This window comes from Lithobates pipiens, unplaced genomic scaffold (genome assembly GCF_037356315.1).
Source record: "Lithobates pipiens isolate NorthernLeopardFrog02 unplaced genomic scaffold, aLitPip1_a1.2 Scaffold_16, whole genome shotgun sequence".
Taxonomy (NCBI): Eukaryota; Metazoa; Chordata; class Amphibia; order Anura; family Ranidae; genus Lithobates; species Lithobates pipiens.
This window is the reverse complement of record NW_027507748.1, coordinates 421,371,651-421,390,160: the sequence shown is the minus strand read 5'-3', so window position 1 is coordinate 421,390,160 and position 18,510 is coordinate 421,371,651. Positions and strand designations below refer to the sequence as shown.

The window sequence follows — 18,510 nt, the reverse complement described above, 5'->3', positions numbered from 1 at the left end:
GGAGACACGATTGAAACCTTTAAATACATAAATACATAAGGTACAGGAGGGCATTATTTTCAATATGAAGCCAAGATCAAGAACATGGGGACATGACCTTGAACTAACTGGAGGAAAGCTCAAAACTAATCTTAGAAAGTGTTAGGCCACGTACACACGAGAGGATTGTCTGCCCAACTAAGTTCGTCAGACAATCCGACAGACAGTCCGTCCTACTTTTGAATGAACGGACTTGACCACACACGATGAGCAGACAGTCCGCTGAAAGCGTGCGCGATGACGTGTACAGCACGTACGACGGGACTAGAAATACGACGTCCAATACACTGCAATGCAACCTTTCGCTGTGTAAATCCTTTCTGAGCATGCGCCATACTTAGTCCGTCAAACTAGCCTACTCACGAGCGGACTGTCCGCTGAAACCAAGTTTGGACGGACTGTATTACGGAAATTCCGAAAGACTTAGTCCGCCAGACTGTCCGCTGAAAAAGTCCGCTGAAGCCCACACACGAGCGGATTGTCCGCTGAAACACGTTTCAGCGGACTAAGTTGGACAGTGTGTACGCGGCCTTATTATACTAAAAGGGTAGTTGATGCTTGGAAGCGACTTCTAGCAGAGGTAATGATTCAGTCAATAATGAATGGTTTCAAACATGCTTGGCTCAAACATAGATCTATACTCAGATGAAAAAGTTAATGAAAAAAATAATAATAATAAAAAAAAAAACACGTATTAAAATGCAAAAGTCCATATTTGGTGAACTACTTGGTCTTTTTTCTATGTTTTTAAATACTTTGACTATGGTTTTGTCCTTACACTGTATATGTAATTGGCATGTATTTGTGGACATATTTGACCTATATGTAAATCTGTAAGCTTTAAAATTTAATTTCCAGGAATGCATTTTGGCTTATCACCAAGACAGGACTTCAATTACTGAGAATTTTCATTTCCTGCTTGTCCAGATACCTGCACTTAAGTTTCATTGAGGGAATAACAGAACGGTTGTTTTACAAGTGTTCTAACATGCATTCAGTTCATACACCCTGATTTGGGTCATTGTAAAAATAATGAGCTCTATTTAAAGACATTAGCTATTGTTTGTATTTGCAATGTGTACACTGGAAGCAAGTGCTTCTGAAAGTATAAAGCTGCAAAAAGGTCCTTAAAATGTAAAAGTGAATATTCCAGGAACAAAATAGTTTTTGTCTGTGATTTGTATCTTAAGTTGTATGTCTGATTGGTTGGTATAAGAAGTGCATATGATTCTACAAAATTGTATGCTGCAAAAGGAGATTTTTATTTTTTAGTACCTTATTATATTAATCGGTATTGTACAACAGCCAAACAGAGAATGAATAGTTTAGACCTGTCTTACCTCTTGCTCACTACAAGCAGGGCTTTGTGCAACTCATGTCTGTAATAGCCTCCAAGTATTACATGCCTCCCAGCTTTCTAAAAGGAAGAGAAGCTTTATGAAATAACAAATGCAATAATATAGAGGTTTAATGAAAGGGGTAGTGTAGTACTACACTTTTGGTAGTTAGATAGTGTTTTTCCTATGGAGGCCCATACATCAGACAAAAAAGTGAGACAACTGAAAAGGGAAGGGGGAAGCTCCTACAGATAGATCTGCAACCTTTTGTAGCAGATATACTTCCTATGCAGTCTGTGCTGTTTAACAGGCACCTCAAACGAAATAATATGACCCACCAGGATCACTATGAAAAACAAAGGACAGCTCAGTGGCTTAGTGGGTGACACTCCTGCCTTGCATTACTAGGTCCCTTGGTTTGGATTCCAACCAGTACCCTACCTACCTGGAGTTAGCATGTTCTCCTGTGTAGGTTTCCTCCAATACTCAGAAGTCATACTAGTAAATGACCTTAGTTGTATGTACACATATAAAGTAGGGATCCTAGATTGCATAAAGGCAGGAACTTATATGAATGTAAAAAATAAAATACTGTAAATATGTTAAGTTTGGTGGTGCAAGCACACGTTGTGGAAGGAAAGACAGGGGGGCATTGGAAGGCCAATAAATCAAACTGTTTAAAAGTTGTTGTTTTTTTCAAACCCTTCAACTACTTACATATGTATGCATTTCCTATAACAACTGTAATATAATTATCTAGGGGGAAGTAAAGCAATATTTACCCATGTTCTGCTGACAAGTGTCTGATGGGGATTTTCACCTTACTTTGTAAAGAATGGTTTTACTTCCTGTTGTGTCTCTGGGAAAGGAAATCAAGAAAAAACTCCCCAAAAGAACAAGGACAGTTAAGAATAAACTAATGGGGTTTAACTGTAGTTACTGTAGTTCTGGCACATTCTGGAGTAGTGTAAAGGGAACCATTTACATCAACTACTGCCCTGCACAAATGAGAATTTAATATACTTACCAAAATCTATATTCTGATGAGCTGTACAAAAAAAAAAGAATCGGACCAATCACATAATACATAATTTAGCTAATATATGCCTGCAGTCAAAGGTTTTTGCCAGTCAAAAAAAAAATTATATTGTTAATTTTATTGAATAATATACTTCATGTTTTTGAGACAAATTCCTAAGCACATAAGAGATATGCAGTTACTATGTGCGATTCTACCTGAGCAATAACAGACTTGAATGCCCTCACCAGCTACAGGCTACTATTGTTAATATTCGTTTTGCTCTATGATCTGTATTGATTCTAAAACCCCTCACAACAATGCATGCTCAAGAAAGTTTAAGTACTAATTCAAATTTATGTCACTTCTACAACCAAGAACTCCTTTTCAACTCAATTGTCTTACCCTCTTCAAATATTATTGTCTACATACAGTACCTTGCGAAAGTATTCGGCCCCCTTGAACTTTTCAACCTTTTGCCACATTTCAGGCTTCAAACATAAAGATATACAATTAAATTTTTTTGTGAAGAATCACCAACAAGTGGGACACAATTGTGAAGTGGAACGAAATCTATTGGATAATTTAAACTTTTTTAGCAAATAAAAAACTGAAAAGTGGTGCGTGCAAAATTATTCGGCCCCTTTACTTTCAGTGCAGCAAACTCACTCCAGAAGTTCAGCGAGGATCTCTGAATGATCCAATGTTGTCCTAAATGACTGATGGCGATGAATAGAATCCACCTGTGTGTAATCAAGTCTCTGCATAAATGCACCTGCTCTGTGATAGTCTCAGGGTTCTGTTGAAAGCGCAGAGAGCATCATGAAGACCAAGGAACACACCAGGCAGGTCCGTAATACTGTTGTGGAGAATTTTAAAGCCGGATTTGGATACAAAAAGATTTCCCAAGCTTTAAACATCCCAAGGAGCACTGTGCAAGCGTTTATTTTGAAATCTAAGGAGTATCAGACCACTGCAAATCTACCAAGACCTGGCCGTCCCTCTAAACTTTCAGCTCAGACAAGGAAAAGACTGATCAGAGATGCTGCCAAGAGGCCCATGATCACTCTGGATGAACTGCAGAGAACTACAGCTGAGGTGGGAGAGTCTGTCCATAGGACAACAATCAGTCATACACTGCACAAATCTGGCCTTTATGGAAGAGTGGCAAGAAGAAAGCCATTTCTCAAAGATATCCATAAAAAGTCTCGTCTAAAGTTTGCCACAAGCCACCTGGGAGACACACCAAACATGTGGAAGAAGGTGCTCTGGTCAGATGAAACCAAAATCTAACTTTTTGCCCACAATGCAAAACGATATGTTTGGTGTAAAAGCAACACAGCTCATCACCCTCAACACACCATCCCCACTGTCAAACATGATGGTGGCAGCATCATGGTTTGGGCCTGCTTTTCTTCAGCAGGGACAGAGAAGATGGTTAAAATTGAGGGGAAGATGGATGCAGCCAAATACAGGACCATTCTGGATGAAAACCTGTTGGAGTCTGCAAAAGACCTGAAACTGGGACGGAGATCTATCTTCCAAAAAGACAATGATCCCAAACATACAGCAAAATCTACAAAGGAATGGTTCACAAATAAACGTATCCAGGTGTTAGAATGGCCAAGTCAAAGTCCAGACCTGAATCCAATCTAGAATCTGTGGAAAGAGCTGAAAACTGCTGTTCACAAACGCTCTCCATCCAACCTCACTGAGCTCGAGCTGTTTTGCAAGGAAGAATGGGCAAGAATTTCAGTCTCTCGATGTGCAAAACTGATAGAGATATACGGCAAGCGACTTGCAGCTGTAACCGCAGCAAAAGGTGGCTCTACAAAGTATTAACGCAAGGGGGCCGAATAATTTTGCACGCCCCACTTTTTATTTTTTTATTAGTTAAAAAAATTTCAAAAATCCAATAGATTTCGTTCCACTTCACAATTGTGTCCCACTTGTTGGTGATTCTTCACAAAAAATAAAAATTTTTTATCTTTATGTTTGAAGCCTGAAATATGGCAAAAGGTTGAAAAGTTCAAGGGGGCCGAATACTTTTCCAAGGCACTGTAACTATTGAGGAAAAATGCATTCGCCCTGCTATATACCAGTCTGGAGGGTCAGGGCCCAGTTCTCCAAACTAATATGTTACACTGGGAATGACATCTTAACAAACACTTTGATTCTTAATAATTGAGCCAGATCTTGGATACTAAAGTCTATTGAATCAATGGTCGTTAAAGCCAATGATGAGGTGTTAATGCACTGGTATATGGTGTCCTAAAGACTAGCCAAACTTATTGCTGGGGTTTTGCCTTGTTGTTTTATGGGATGTGCTGACATTAGCACATTCCTTCATGTTTGGAGGGAGTGCCCTAAAATTAGACATTACAGGATAGGCGTCTAATAACTGATATATACAATATTAAGGAATAGTATCCGAAAGATTAAATGGGAGGCTCAAGTTGAGCCTAAAATTATTTTAAACTGCTGAGCAAACCTTAGCAAAAGCATGGAAATTGGCTACCCCAACAATCATACAAGTCAAGCAAAAGATGTCCTGATACTTAATAAATGAGAAACTTTCTGCGATACTACATAATTCTATGCATATATTTTCAAAAGGTCTGAACACCATTGGTAGTGCTTTACACGTCTCCTATGACCAAACACTGCTCACCGTATGAAGAGCTTTGAAGTTTGTGTTTAGTGGGACCATGCCACCCTGGGCATTATATTGTACTGCTACGTGTGGTATGAGATATGTTGGGACCTGCTAGAAGTGGAGTGTAATTTTGCATGTCTGGTGCTGCCTTCTCCAAGCCTGACCAGAATCAACATATTTAAGAAACTCTTCAAGGCTTGTATTGAGATACTGCACTATTTGGAGAAAGGCTGCAAATCTGTCTGAACTTTTTTTGTACACAAATTATAGGAAATTGAGTTGCTACCAGCAACTAATAGGATAAAAAAATCTCAATAAAGCTGGATGACTTGAGTTTGGCAGCTCTCCACCAGGTATCCCCCAAACTGAGTAGTGTATATGTATTTGAATCAGATGAAGCACCACACAGATATTTTTGGAGTCCAAAAGCATCTCTGCCACTGACACAGACTTTCACTTACTGACTGTTGGTCTAGATTGATGAATCCAGGAGCTTTGCTCTAAGACCTATAAACATTCTAAAGCCCTGATGAAGGTTTTTTTTTGGACCCCAAACATGTGTTGGTTGCCTTTTTTCTTCTCCTGTTGTTAATTGCAAATTTAATAAAATACTTTTGGACTCCAAGAATGTTTGTTTGACACTTATTTTGGTTCAGAAACACATAGAAGCTGGTTGGGTCAGAAACATGTTTCAGCTTCAGTGGTTCCATTATTTCCCTTTGTCCTAGTTGACCAGAAACTACATATTCTAGAGTCTCTATAATGCCTTTACTGGGGTATTACAAATTGCCTTAATGAAAATACTGGAATACTATTGCCAGAGCAAATAAAGATAAGGTTGTCTGACATTAACAAGCAATCATTTAATCTGAGATAAATAGCAGTACAATTCCTTACTCGTAGAACATTTACCTTTGCCTGCCTAAAACCCTCAAAGGTTTAAAAGAAAATGGGAAATCTAAAAGGTGGTTATAAAAACCCTTACAAAATGGATCAAGATTAGTTTAAATCTCCTGCACAATTAAACAGGAAGTTTCTGAAATATTTCTACATTGTATTATTTTTCTACGGGCACAGCTACTTAGGTCATACATTATACCAAGCACAGATCATGTTCATACTCAGTAAAGGCCAGTAAAGGAAATGTTTCCTCATAGACATTGCGCAACTTCAATGTCACAACAGAAACCATGACCCCTATATGTATATTAACTGTGTAAGGATTTTCTTGTCAATGGCTTTTAGAAAGTGGATTCTGGATTAGGAGTTTGTACCTTAGTAGCTAAGCAGACATATCATTCAGCACTGAAAAGTCTACCAATAATATAAAAGGTTGAGTGAAAGCTGAACTGTGCTGTATTTTATGACAAATGTTAGCTATAGAACTCTTTTGTGTGTGAAATGTCAGAACAAGAATTTTTAAAATTGCACTTGATAAGTAAAGATCAATCAACAATTACTTTAGTCAAGCAAGCATGTATTGCATACTCCATATTATTAATATAAAGTATATCGTATATAGAGAAAGTGAGGCTTGGAGCGATAGGAATAGTGATTTGCCGGCATGACATAATGAGAAAGGGAGGCAATGAATGGGTTAAGTTCTAGTAGCAGGAAGGAGAGAGGATTGGCTGAGAAAAGTAGGAAAAGGAGGGGTACGGTAGTTTACTTAAGCGGGAAGCATTAGTGGAGGGTCAGCAGGCGAAGAAGCAGGCAGTTTTACACGCTGCTAAAAAATCAACAGCTCCCTGTAAAGGGAGACGATCAGCCATGGCTGCCGGGCCATCAGCAGATGCTGCCGGCAGCTCCAACACCAGGCCAGTTCCCCCTGTAGAAGGCGGAAGGGGTAGAAGCTATAGGAGAGCGCCGGTGCTTTTCGGGGGCAACAGAAGGGCGGAAGGAGTGGATCCAATGCTGTGAGGAGGGGCCAACACCAGCATGGGTCCTCGGCATTTAGGCCCTTCATGCCTGGAGTGCTAAGAGTGGAAGAGCAGCAGCTTCCAGGAGAGTGGTCCGAGGAAGAGCTGTCACGCTCTGAGGATGAAGTCACAGAATCAGCTGGAACTGGTGTATTCAGGAGCAGCGGCTGTTGGGGTCTCCCCTGGTCAGCCTGGTCATGCAGCGTTTTGCGGGAGGGAACAGGGTTACAGTCCCCGCAGGTGTCGCTTTGAGTCCAGCCAGGTGAAGGGGCAGTGTTAGATGGGGTTAGTCTGGTGGCGCCCACTTCTCCCCCTATGGTCTCGGTAGTAGTTTGGTGCCTGAGAAGACGGGAGCATTGCAGGAGGTCTCAAGAAAAACAGATGCAATGCGGTTAGCTGAAGCGGCAAAATGCAAAGTTTATGTATGCTTTGAGGGTCCGTTGGGCGTGCATTTAAAAGAAGATGTCCAAGAGAAGATTTGCAAGGGTAAGTAAGTGGAGATTTTTTTCCTTACTGCTGTTAGAGAAGTTTAACCTGGACAGGCTTAAGCCTGATGACACTAAAAAAGAGCACGAGGAGAAGCTGCAGTATTTATTGATTCGCCAACTGGTTGCAAGCGTTTGCCATTATGGCAAACGTCATGGGGATAAGAATCCAGAACATTGTTCTGCTCTCTTATGCTACATGGATGCCATCTGCGAAGCTCACAGAGTCTATGGTGGAATTGCTTGGCTACGTTATAATGAGCAGTTTCGGCAGCGTCGGGCTATCCGGCCATCCCTTCGCTAGGACCACAAGGACATTAGCCTCTGGATGCGGCTCATGCCCTCGGCACTGGCCCCGAATCTGGAAACTGGACAACCGGCCAGTAAAAGATTGGGGCATATGCTGTCAATACAACAAGGGACTATTTAAGTTTGGAGGACCATGCCATTTTAAATATGAGTGCTCGGGTTGTGAAGGTTCTCACCCCATGTCCCGCTGCTTTGAAAAAGGTAAGGACCGTGGAGGAGATTTTGCAAACAAGGAGAATGACTTCAGTGAGGGGGGAAAGGATGAATCCCTTTCTAAGTAGATATCCCGACCAGGATGCTGCGTGCCTTTTAAGGGAGGGATTCTTGGAAGGTTTTCGCATCCCGTGTTCCTTGGCGGCTGTGCCACCTATGGCGCAGAGTTTGCATTCAGCGTTGCAGTATCCGGGGGTGGTATCTGAAAAAATTGACTAAGGAGGTCTCAAGGCTGGGCCTTTTGCAGTGAAGCCGCTGCCAGACCTAGTGGTCTCGCCACTTGGGGTGGTGCCTAAGAAGGAACCAAACAATTTCTGACTGATCCATAACAGAACCTCCCTTCGGGAAGGATAGGTGAACGATAAAAATCGATCCAGAATTGTGTACGGTGTCATATTATTCTTTTGACGCAGCAGTGAGCTGAGTTCGCCACTACGGCAAAAGGACTCTAATGGCAAAATCTGACGTCGAGTCTGCTTTTCATCTGCTCCCAGTTCATCCTGACAGTTTTCGATTGTTGGGGTGCTGGTGGCAGGATGAATTTTATGACAATCGCTGTTTGCCCATGGGCTGTTCCATTTCCTGCGCTCTGTTTGAAACATTTAGTTCTCTTGTTGAATGGGTGGTTTGAGATCTGTCGGGGGTGAATTCTGTCATTTATTATTTGGATGACTTTCTTTTCATGGGACGCTGGCTTCTAATGTGTGTGCGATCCTTTTATCTACGTTGCGACACATTGCGGGGAGTTTTGGTATTCCTTTGGCGAAGGACAAGACGGAGGGTCTGACGACCATGCTCAGTTTTCTGGGCATAGTACTGGACTTGGACGTCATGGAGTGTCGCTTGCCAGAGGATAAATTGTTGGCACTCAAGACAGAGATTCGGGATAGTGGGGATGCACAAGGTCCAGCTTCGGAGGCTTCAATCGCTGCTTGGTAAGTTTAAAGCCCCATACACACTATCAGATTTTTTCTTTCAAATTTATCAAAACCATATTGTGACGGATCCAATCCCACACTCCCATTGAGTGCTTCCGTCAGCATATCGCTTCCTAAGTCTGAATATAGATATTCCAACCGCTCACAAGCACAAAACAAGACAACACTTGCTTAGCTGCTCAACATGGACTGATTTATTAGAACCAAAAAGACAAGTATTTATAATACAGTAGAAGTCTAAAACCTAACCTAATTAGCATGAGCTAATTATCTAATCATTGACCCAGACTAGTTGTCTGTGAGATAAGACTTTTCAGGGTAAGACTTTGTCTCCTAGCTCACTGATTGACTATTCAATACACATTACCATAAACATAAACACAGGGTTAATTAGCACAAACAACAATGTGTGGAATATTCTTACAAGCCAGAATAGACTCATTTACACAACAGACAGGTGGCTGGAGTTGATGACATTAGCATCTAACAGTTTGTGTCCCAACAGTGTGATTCAGTCTATTGCTAATATGGTAAATACATATCCAGAGTCTGTGTGTCTTGGGGGGGGGCATGGATCTGAATCCAAGTAACACCACCTCAGGGGTCCCTAGGCATACAGCTCACAAAGAGCACCATTCCCCCAAATGCCAGGGCCCATAATCGCAAGGCAAGAGGCTCGCATTCTATCCCCTCCAACAGCCTCTGTCCCGGCTAGGTCTGTCACACATATAATATGAGGTTAAACCTTAGGAGTTTCAATTTGTATGCAATAAGGAAGGCCCTTGCACTACATGGTTTTGGGTAAATCTCAGCAGAAAAACTGATAGTGTGTATGGGACTCAACTTTGCATGTTGCATTTTTCCTATGGGTAGGGTGTTTTGCTGAAGGCTATCAGCGGCGACGGCATTGTGTAGGTCTCCTACCCATTTTATTCATCTCACTAGGGAACATTGGGAAGATTTGCGGGTGTGGCACACATTTTTGGAAAGCTGTAAAAGGTAGATCAATTTGGATGTCCGGACTAGTGAGTAATTTTGATTTGGAGCTGTTTACGGATGCTGCAGAGTCAACAGGTTATGGGGCATTCTACCAGGGTCACTGAAGTGTGGAACTTTGGCTGAGTTCCTGGTCAGACGCAGGGTGACTTTGTAACCTGGTTCTCCTGGAGCTTTTTCCGGTAGTGTTGGAGATGGAAATTTGGGGTGAGTCATTTAGGAATTTGAAACTTCAGTTGAATTGCGACAACCTGGGTGTTAACCACATCTCAGCGTCGTCGCAATTTGTGATACGACTGCTGCGCCACATGGTGCTCTGCTGCCTGCACATGAATATTTTTCTATATGCTGTACACCTCCCGGGGATTGACAATACCGTGGCTGACTCATTGTCTCGGTTTCAGTGGGACCGATTACGAGAGCTTGCACCAGCGGCGGAACAACGGGGGGGGGGGGGGGGTTCCTTGTCCGGGTTGGCTGTGGGAGATTGCCTTGGAGCCATCCCTGGATGGATCAGAAGGTCAGTGAGTGAGGCCACATGGGCAGCATATACCAAGGTATAGCAGGAATGGTTGGAGTTGGTGCGGAATGCAGAAGGGGTTGGGGAGGATTCAGAGGTAAGGCTGCTTGTTGGTCCTTTACTTTGTTTCCAGGAACCTGGAGCGGGGCGTGTCGGAGTTGGGTTGATTTTTTGGGTTGATTTTACAAAAGATTTTTGTGTCCGTCAAGCTCTAAAGGGGTATAGGAAGTTGCATGGATGGAGCAAAGGACACGGGCTAGGTGGCCCGTGTCCTTTGCTATCTTGCAGGCCATTTTTGTGCAATTGGGCACTTCACTTCCATCAGTACTTCCAGATATGAGGTATCCTTTTTTAAAGTGGCTTTTTCTATGGCATTTTTTGGGGCGTGCCAGTTCAGCGAGTTGGTCAGTCCTTCTAAGAAAGTTTCGGGGGGAATTTTGGAGAGGGATGTGATTTGGGAGGACAGGGTGCAGGTTTTACTATGCAGGTCAAAGACAGACCAGATGGGCAAGGGCACATGGGTACAGCTGTTTCAACTGCCGGGTTCAATGGTGTGTCCGGTGGGGGTTGTATGGGAATTTTTGAATGTGCGCCCGGGTGTGGCAGGGTCCTTTCTGTTACACGAGGATGGGTCGCTGTTGTCCAAGATTCAGTTCACTGCCATATTCAGGAAGAGGCTTCGGGTGGCGGGTTTGGAAGAAAAACAGTAAGCCCCACACTGCTTCCGTATCAGGGGAGCCCCGGAGGCTGTTCTCTGAGGGCTGGACAAGTGTCTGTAAGGAGGATTGGTAGGTGGGACTTAAGGAGATTTCGTACCTACTGCATTTGTTAGCCGATTAGCCGATCATGGGGGGAGGGGGGTACCCAATAGACATAGGGTCGCGGTGGTTCTTGCTTGTGGGTGAGTATTTATGGTGTTTTTGTATTATCCTGTGGTTCTCGTTCTTTTCCTTCAGATGGTGTGCAGACATGCCTTGTCTGGATTTTGGGCCACTTTTGGGGGGCCAGGTGAGATAATGTTAGGCTGGATAGCAGACAGCTAGGTATTTCTAGGACAGAGGCATGTGTTCCATGGCTAGGCATACCAGGGATGATGTGGAATAGGGTGGTGTCAGAGGTACATAGTTTTGCGTGCCTGGACAGGTCACCCAACATTATAGTGCTCCAGCAGTGGAACATGTTTTGGAATGTTGGAGTTGCCGTCACAGACCAACAGGCCTGAGGACTCTTTATTTTGATTTCAGATGTTGATGTAAAGAATGTTATTTGAATAAGTGTTTTGGTTAATAAAAAGGCTGCTATGGCCATTTATACTCCATTTCATGTCTAGTCTCATTTATCTAGGTAATGAGAAGGGGTGGGTGTGAGTACTAACAGCCAGGCAGGTAAAAGGAAAGTTGGGGAAATCTGATCTACACTAGTCAAGGAAATTAAATACAATGCAGTTACCACAGAGGTCACAGCTGTTAGAGAGTGTCACCAGTTCTGTGAGAGATCTTCATTGTCAGGCCGTGAATGACAGCTGACATCACACATTTTTTTTTTTTCGATTCAGGGTTCCCCTTAATATTCATAGCAGACCCAAAGGGACTGGTAATGGATGAAGGGTGGGGATTCAATGCGCTTTTTTAACTTATCTGCATCTATATTGCCGAGACCTGACAACCTTTACAACCTTTACAGGCATACTACTGACAGCCCCAGGCACGATATTTAAAGGAATATTTAATTTTTTTTTGTTTCAGTTTAAGCATTAAAAAAAATCACTGCTCCCGAAAAAATTTGTTAAAAAAAAAAAAATTGCATTGATACATGTCCCCGGGGCAGGAACAGGTCCCCAAACACTTTTTATGACAATAACTTGCATATAAGCCTTTAAAATGAGCACTTTTGATTTTCCATGTTAGTGTCCCATAGGCTTTAACGGTGTTGCGGCAGCTTTCGAATTTTAGCTATAGTGTCTGACCACCTGTGTTGGGATAGACATGACAGTTGCTTGGCTGTTATTCTGCAGATTGGAAAGTCATGAAAAAAAGTCAAGAATCCTTGCATCCTGCTTGTTTAGTGTAAGTGACTCAAAGTATTAAAACAAGAGCATCAACACGACATACAGGAAATTAATATATTCAGCAATGACAGCCTCCATGTTTCTTTTAGTTAAAGTGGTTGTAAAGATATATAAAGTTTTTTTTTCAATTAAAATAATAAACATGTTAATTTTACCTGCTCTGCGCAATTGTATCGCACAGAGAAGCCCCTTACCTCCTCTTTTGGGGTCTTGAACCAGTGCTGTCCACGCCGCCTCTTCTCTGAGTGCCCCCAGAACAAGCTGCTTACTTTGGGGGCACTCAATTGGAAGAGGTCCTGATCCAGGCTGTGTGCATCCATAGACACAAAGTGGCTTGACCCCACCCCCTGCTCCCTCCTGCCAGGATTTGATTGGCAGCAGCAGGAACCAATCCAATGTATTATTAAGACAAAGTGAAAGTTCCTATTTTCAGTGGAGAATTCCAACACTAAATGAAGCTGGAGTATATTCCCGTTGAATTCCTAATGCTTAGCACAACCCGCACATTAAAAACCAGACCTGGCCAGTTGCTCACAGCACATTGGAGTCTCAATTCACTCTGCAGAGTAGTGCTCTATTCTGACTTCCTTGCATTTGGAAAATGGATCATTGGCAGTGTGAAAATGAACTACTGACAACTGTAAACACTTGGAGAATTACATGCATTTGGGCAAATATCCGGACAAATTTTTCCTTATTCAGAGATTCGTATATATCCAAATACATGAATTCAAATATAAACAAATTTTACCAAATTCTCCGAATAATGTAACAAAATTCATCCGAATTTCTGTAAATTCGAACTGAAATTCAAATCAAATTTTACATTGAACTCCAGTCGAATTCTCACTACACGTATTGCTGAAATCAAAGACTGTGTGTGTTATTAGAAAAACATTACGAAATAATGCTGTTTTTATTAAGCCAAAGGTGATTTAAGGATACATTGTAATCATTTGATGAAGATTTTTCTTTTGTTTGTTCACTTTGCTGCATTCGAATCAAAAACAATATAACATTGTCGTTTCGACCGATTAGAAAATTGATCGATTTGTTTGTTTCGAATCGAAAAAAAACAGTAAATCCAAAGAAAATTCAAAAATTTCCTAATACGAATTCAGAAAATGAATTGAATGAATCAACCAAATTTAACTAAAATGAAAAAAATAGATTAACTAATCAAAATAACAAAACTTATTTCTGAGACCACATTATGGAGATTTTAATTATCACCTCCTTTTGCCTATTTTCTGCTCACACCCATTCCAGTCCATGACCTACTCTTTCCCTACTTGCTGCATGGTATGTCTACCACCTTTTTTCTTTCCTACAGCTCACAATTAACTACCATTCTACTCCCACTTCCACTTCTTTTCTCCCCATGGTTCACAATTATCCCCACCTTGCTAATAAACTATGAAACTACCCCCCCCCCCCCCAATCCCTATCTGCGTTCAGGTCCCAGTCTTCCTCCTCTCACCCTCCTACTCCTTTATCAGCATGTTTAATGTCTCCCCTCCATGATCAGTCTTTGCATTGCCATCCAGTGAAATTGTTATGCACCCTCACAAGCTATACAGTATATATCAATGGATCATTGGCATGACACTGTTGACCAAGTAATACCTGTCCAGCTAATATATTGCCTAGTTAGGCAGTATTGCCAAATCAGTATTCTATGAATCATTCAGAGACCCAAAAGCCACTACTTCCAAATTAACCCATTTACGATGAACAGAAACCCACTTGATAATTTCAGTTTAAAACCAATTGGATTACTGACGGTTTGTTCTCTTTGTGGTGGTGGTTGAAATATCTGCTATATTTATCTATTTTAGGATGAGAGCCAGTAAACAGCTGGATGTACATGAGAAAATGTTTTCTTCTCTATTTTTGGCCACAGACAGATGGATTGGGAAACATAGCAATTTGCCAAATTTTGTAATGGGAAATGAAAAAAAATATTTATAGGCATTAGAGTTTAATGAATGAGTGATTATGTATTTCAGATCTCAACAGTCCAGACTACACAAAGCGGGGATGCGGAGTCTTTATAGTAAGTTGTGGAACATACCTGTGAAAACGTAACACAACTACAACATATGTGTACTGTTGAATTTAATGTTTTAATCTCAGTATACTATACAACACTCTTCAAAGGTACTTATCAACCACTTATCAACATGGAGCCACTATTAAGGCATGTTGCTGATAGTCATTGTTTCTAAAGTTCTTACATCACTTTTCAGATGTCAATAGCATTTCACAAAGCATACAGAAATATTTTTGTGGGCACCCTATTTTAAAGGAGAAAGATTATAAGTAGTAGGCACGAGTTTATTTTATATTGTATGATTTAGGGAGCACTAAGAAAAATTATCCAATGCATGGAAAATTTTTAAAACCTTTAGCAAATACTTCTATTGTTTCCCATAAATTGTTCTGTTTGTTGGCTGGTAAAAGTGTTTATGAGAAGTTGATGACCATTATTTGCTGCTGGCAACATCTAATGTAATATAGCCGGGTGAGATGAAATTTAAAATCTCTCACTACTTGCATCTGAGAACTAGGCCATTTATTTGAAACAGAAATACAACACCTTCTTTTTGTAAAGAGTAACAGATGATATTGACTAGTATCCCTAATTGTGTGTTATCTTTTAGGTAAAATTATTAAAAATGTTTCAAATAAGATATAGCAAATACACAGAGGGTTGCCCTGGGACTTTGAGTGAGGTGGTCACGGTAGGCCAAAATAACAGCAGTAGGGATGAGCTTGATATTTGGATCGAACATAAGTTCGACTCGAACATCGGGAAGTTTGCCCGTTCGCTGAAGAGCGAACATTATGGGGTGCAATTTCAAACGCCACAATATTTGCTCCATAATGCATGGCGAGATCGCCATGCATTGCTGTATGATGATTGGCCAAAGCATGCACCTGTCCTGCATACTTTGGCCAATCATGGCACCCTTTGCTAAGAGAGCCATAATTGGCCAAAGGCAGGGTGCCTTTGGCCAATCATGGCTCAAGGGGACTAAGTCCACGCCCTACCCTATCCCTATATAAGGCTGCTTACACAGCGCAGTGTGTAGTGTTGTTAGTGTGGACAGATAGATAGCTTCATTTAGATTAAGTAGGCAGGTTATTCAGTTAGTGGCAGTGTATTTGATATATATACAGTCAGTCTAGTGTATATATATATATATATATATACTCTGCATTTAGCATAGACTATATATTCAGTGTTTACTTGATATTCAGTCAGTGCAGGCAGTGTATTAATATATATATGTATTAATATATAAATATATATATATATATATATATATATATATATATGCAATGTTTATGCAGAATCACCGTGACCCTTAATCCCTTTCTCCTGATGCATGCTGGGGGAGGGGCTGTACCAGGAAGTCATGCACAGTGTGTGTGGGACGGGAAGCAGCAGCTTGATACTTAGAGGGAGATCTTTTGTATATGACTCCTCCATGTAAGAATGTACATATCTTTCTGAGTGAGTGATAAACCCTTCCCTGGTTAAGAAGTGCATCCAGCCTTGTGTAACTTGCTGAGCAGACACTGGCAGCATTGCTAGCAACACCCTGAGTCAAAGGGACATAACAATATATATATATATATATATATATATATATATATATATATATACACTACATACAGTGTATTCTGTGGTACACTGTTTCTAACATACTTCAGGCGGTGCATTAATATATATATATATATATATATATATATATATATATACAGTATATATACAAAAATGGTGAGCAGCGACAATGCAGGAGGAGAAGGATTGTGTCAGCATGGATGTAGAGGATAACACTCAGCAGCAGTCTTCAAGGGATGGTTTTGAGTCCCCAGAAACCCAAGGAGTTGTACGTGGCTGGGAGGAGTTAGTTACAGATAATGTGATCCTTAGTGACCCAGAGGACTCAGAATCGAATGCCTCTGCAAACGTACGCTGCATGGCCTCCCTGATTCTGCAAAGCCTGTGAAAGGACCCTAGGATTCGTTGTTTCAAGGAGACGGATCATTACTGGCTGGCAACCCTTCTTGTTCCACGTAAGGTTGCAGGACCTTCGCAGAGGGAGCAGAGGATGAAACATCTTCAGGAGGCCTTCAAGAAAGGTTTGTGCAATGCATTTCCAGACCCTGGGAGGTTACAGTTTCCTGATGCTGAACAATGTGTTGCTGAAACTTGATGCAGTCAGAGGAAGAGTGGTGGAGAAGGTGGCCGATGCCTTTAAACAATCTTTCAGTCCTCATTGCCAAGGTCTGATCGGTTCAAGCAACCATCGCCAATGTCTGCATTACATGGTGCAGGAATATCTAGGGGCAAGTGCGGACTTGGAGACCTTTCCAACAGAGGATCCACTGGGTTACTGTGTCTTAAGGATGGACCACTGGTCAGAACTTGCTCAATATGCAATTGAGCTACTGGCCTGTCCTGCATCCAGCATGCTTTCTGAATGCACATTCAGTGCTACTGGAGGGTTTGTAATGGAACAAAGAGTGCCTGTACATAGACTCCATTGATAGGCTCATATTCTTTCATGGCTGGGCTCAGCCCTTCCTTCTCTGAGCTGGCCATTCAGTTGTCGGCTAATTGCCAGCTCCTATCTCTCCAAAGTGACTCACCTGTCGATGATATCCTGCTCGTCAGTCCTGCCTACTTAAGCTGTCCAGTGCAGATGATCTCTGCCTTCACCTTGGTCACATCTCTAGAGATGCTCTCCTGTGTTCCTGTTAAAGAATTGCTTGGCTGACATTCCTTCTGGCTCCAGATCCTGCTTGTTGTTCTACTATACTCATCTCTGGCTCCCTGATGTTTTGGCTTGTCTGACTCTCCATTTCGGTTCCTGAACTCTGGCTATATTTTTACTACATTTACTCTGTTTACCTTTTTTTATTATTATTAAACAGATTTAGAGATTTAACTGTACTTCTGTCTCCGTCTGATTCATGGTTTCTGACACATTCATCAAATGAATCAGTCTTGGATCTGCAGCTGTCAAGCACCTGATGCTGGTGTAACTGATTGAATTTGCTATGAATGTGGGATCCCTTGAAGACTGCCTATGCCCACTATCCTGTTCCTCCTCAATCTTGATGATTCTAGCTTCCAACAATATTCTTGCTTTAGGGCACCACCACCACCACCCAAGGCCCAATTGCTGCCCCTGTTTAACAGGGACATGTAATTACAATTTTTGACGCAGGGCCCGTTCTTGCGCCAAAAAGAGTATCTGTGAGGGGTTACAGTGTTGCGGCACCACCACCCAAGGCCCAATTTTTCTGCCATTGTTTAAAGTGGTTGTACACCCTGTACAACCACTTTTACCTACAGGTAAGCCTATATTAAGGCTTACCTGTAGGTATGCCACGGTTTAGGAGACATTTACTAAAAATCTGAGCGCATACGCCCTTTAGAAAGGGCACACAGTGCCGTTTCTAATAGGGGTCATGCGGTGACTTGCGGCTCCCGCGTGCATGCGCGGGACTGACGTCACGCGACTCTGGCCAGTCACAGAGCCATAGTTCGTGGCCCCGGAAGGAAGAGGATTGAAGATTAATGCTCCTGGCTAGTGGGGACCACTGAGACATTGCGGGCTTCGGTATCAGGTAAGTGACACATAATGGGCTACTATGCAATGCTTAGTGGCCCATTATGCTTTACCTTTGCAGGGAAATAAAGAGTACTTAAAACCCACCAGAGTTTACTTACTCTTTAACAAGGGCATGTAATTACAGTTTTTGATATAATATTTCAATGCAGGGCCTGTTCCTGTGCCCAACAAGAGTAACAGAGTATCTGTGAGGGGTTACAGTGTTGTGGCACCACTATCACCACACAAGGCCCAATTTTTCTGCCCCTGTTTAACAGGGGGATGTAATTACACTTCTTGATATAATCTTTCACAGCAGGGCCTGTTCCTGCACCCAACAAGATTAACTGTGAGGGCTTACAGTGGTCTGGTACCATCACCA

At 41.9% G+C, this 18,510-nt stretch overlaps 1 long non-coding RNA gene across 1 annotated transcript in view; it reads left to right on the top strand.

Annotated features, from left to right (window-relative positions):
- The window catches only part of LOC143984403 (uncharacterized), a 57,786-nt gene extending 43,180 nt beyond the window's left edge, over nt 1-14,606 (top strand). The window contains exon 3 of the long non-coding RNA XR_013274835.1: nt 14,508-14,606. This is a non-coding gene — a long non-coding RNA (uncharacterized LOC143984403). The remainder of the gene's footprint in view (nt 1-14,507) is intronic.
- The last annotated feature ends 3,904 nt before the right edge of the window (nt 14,607-18,510 follow it).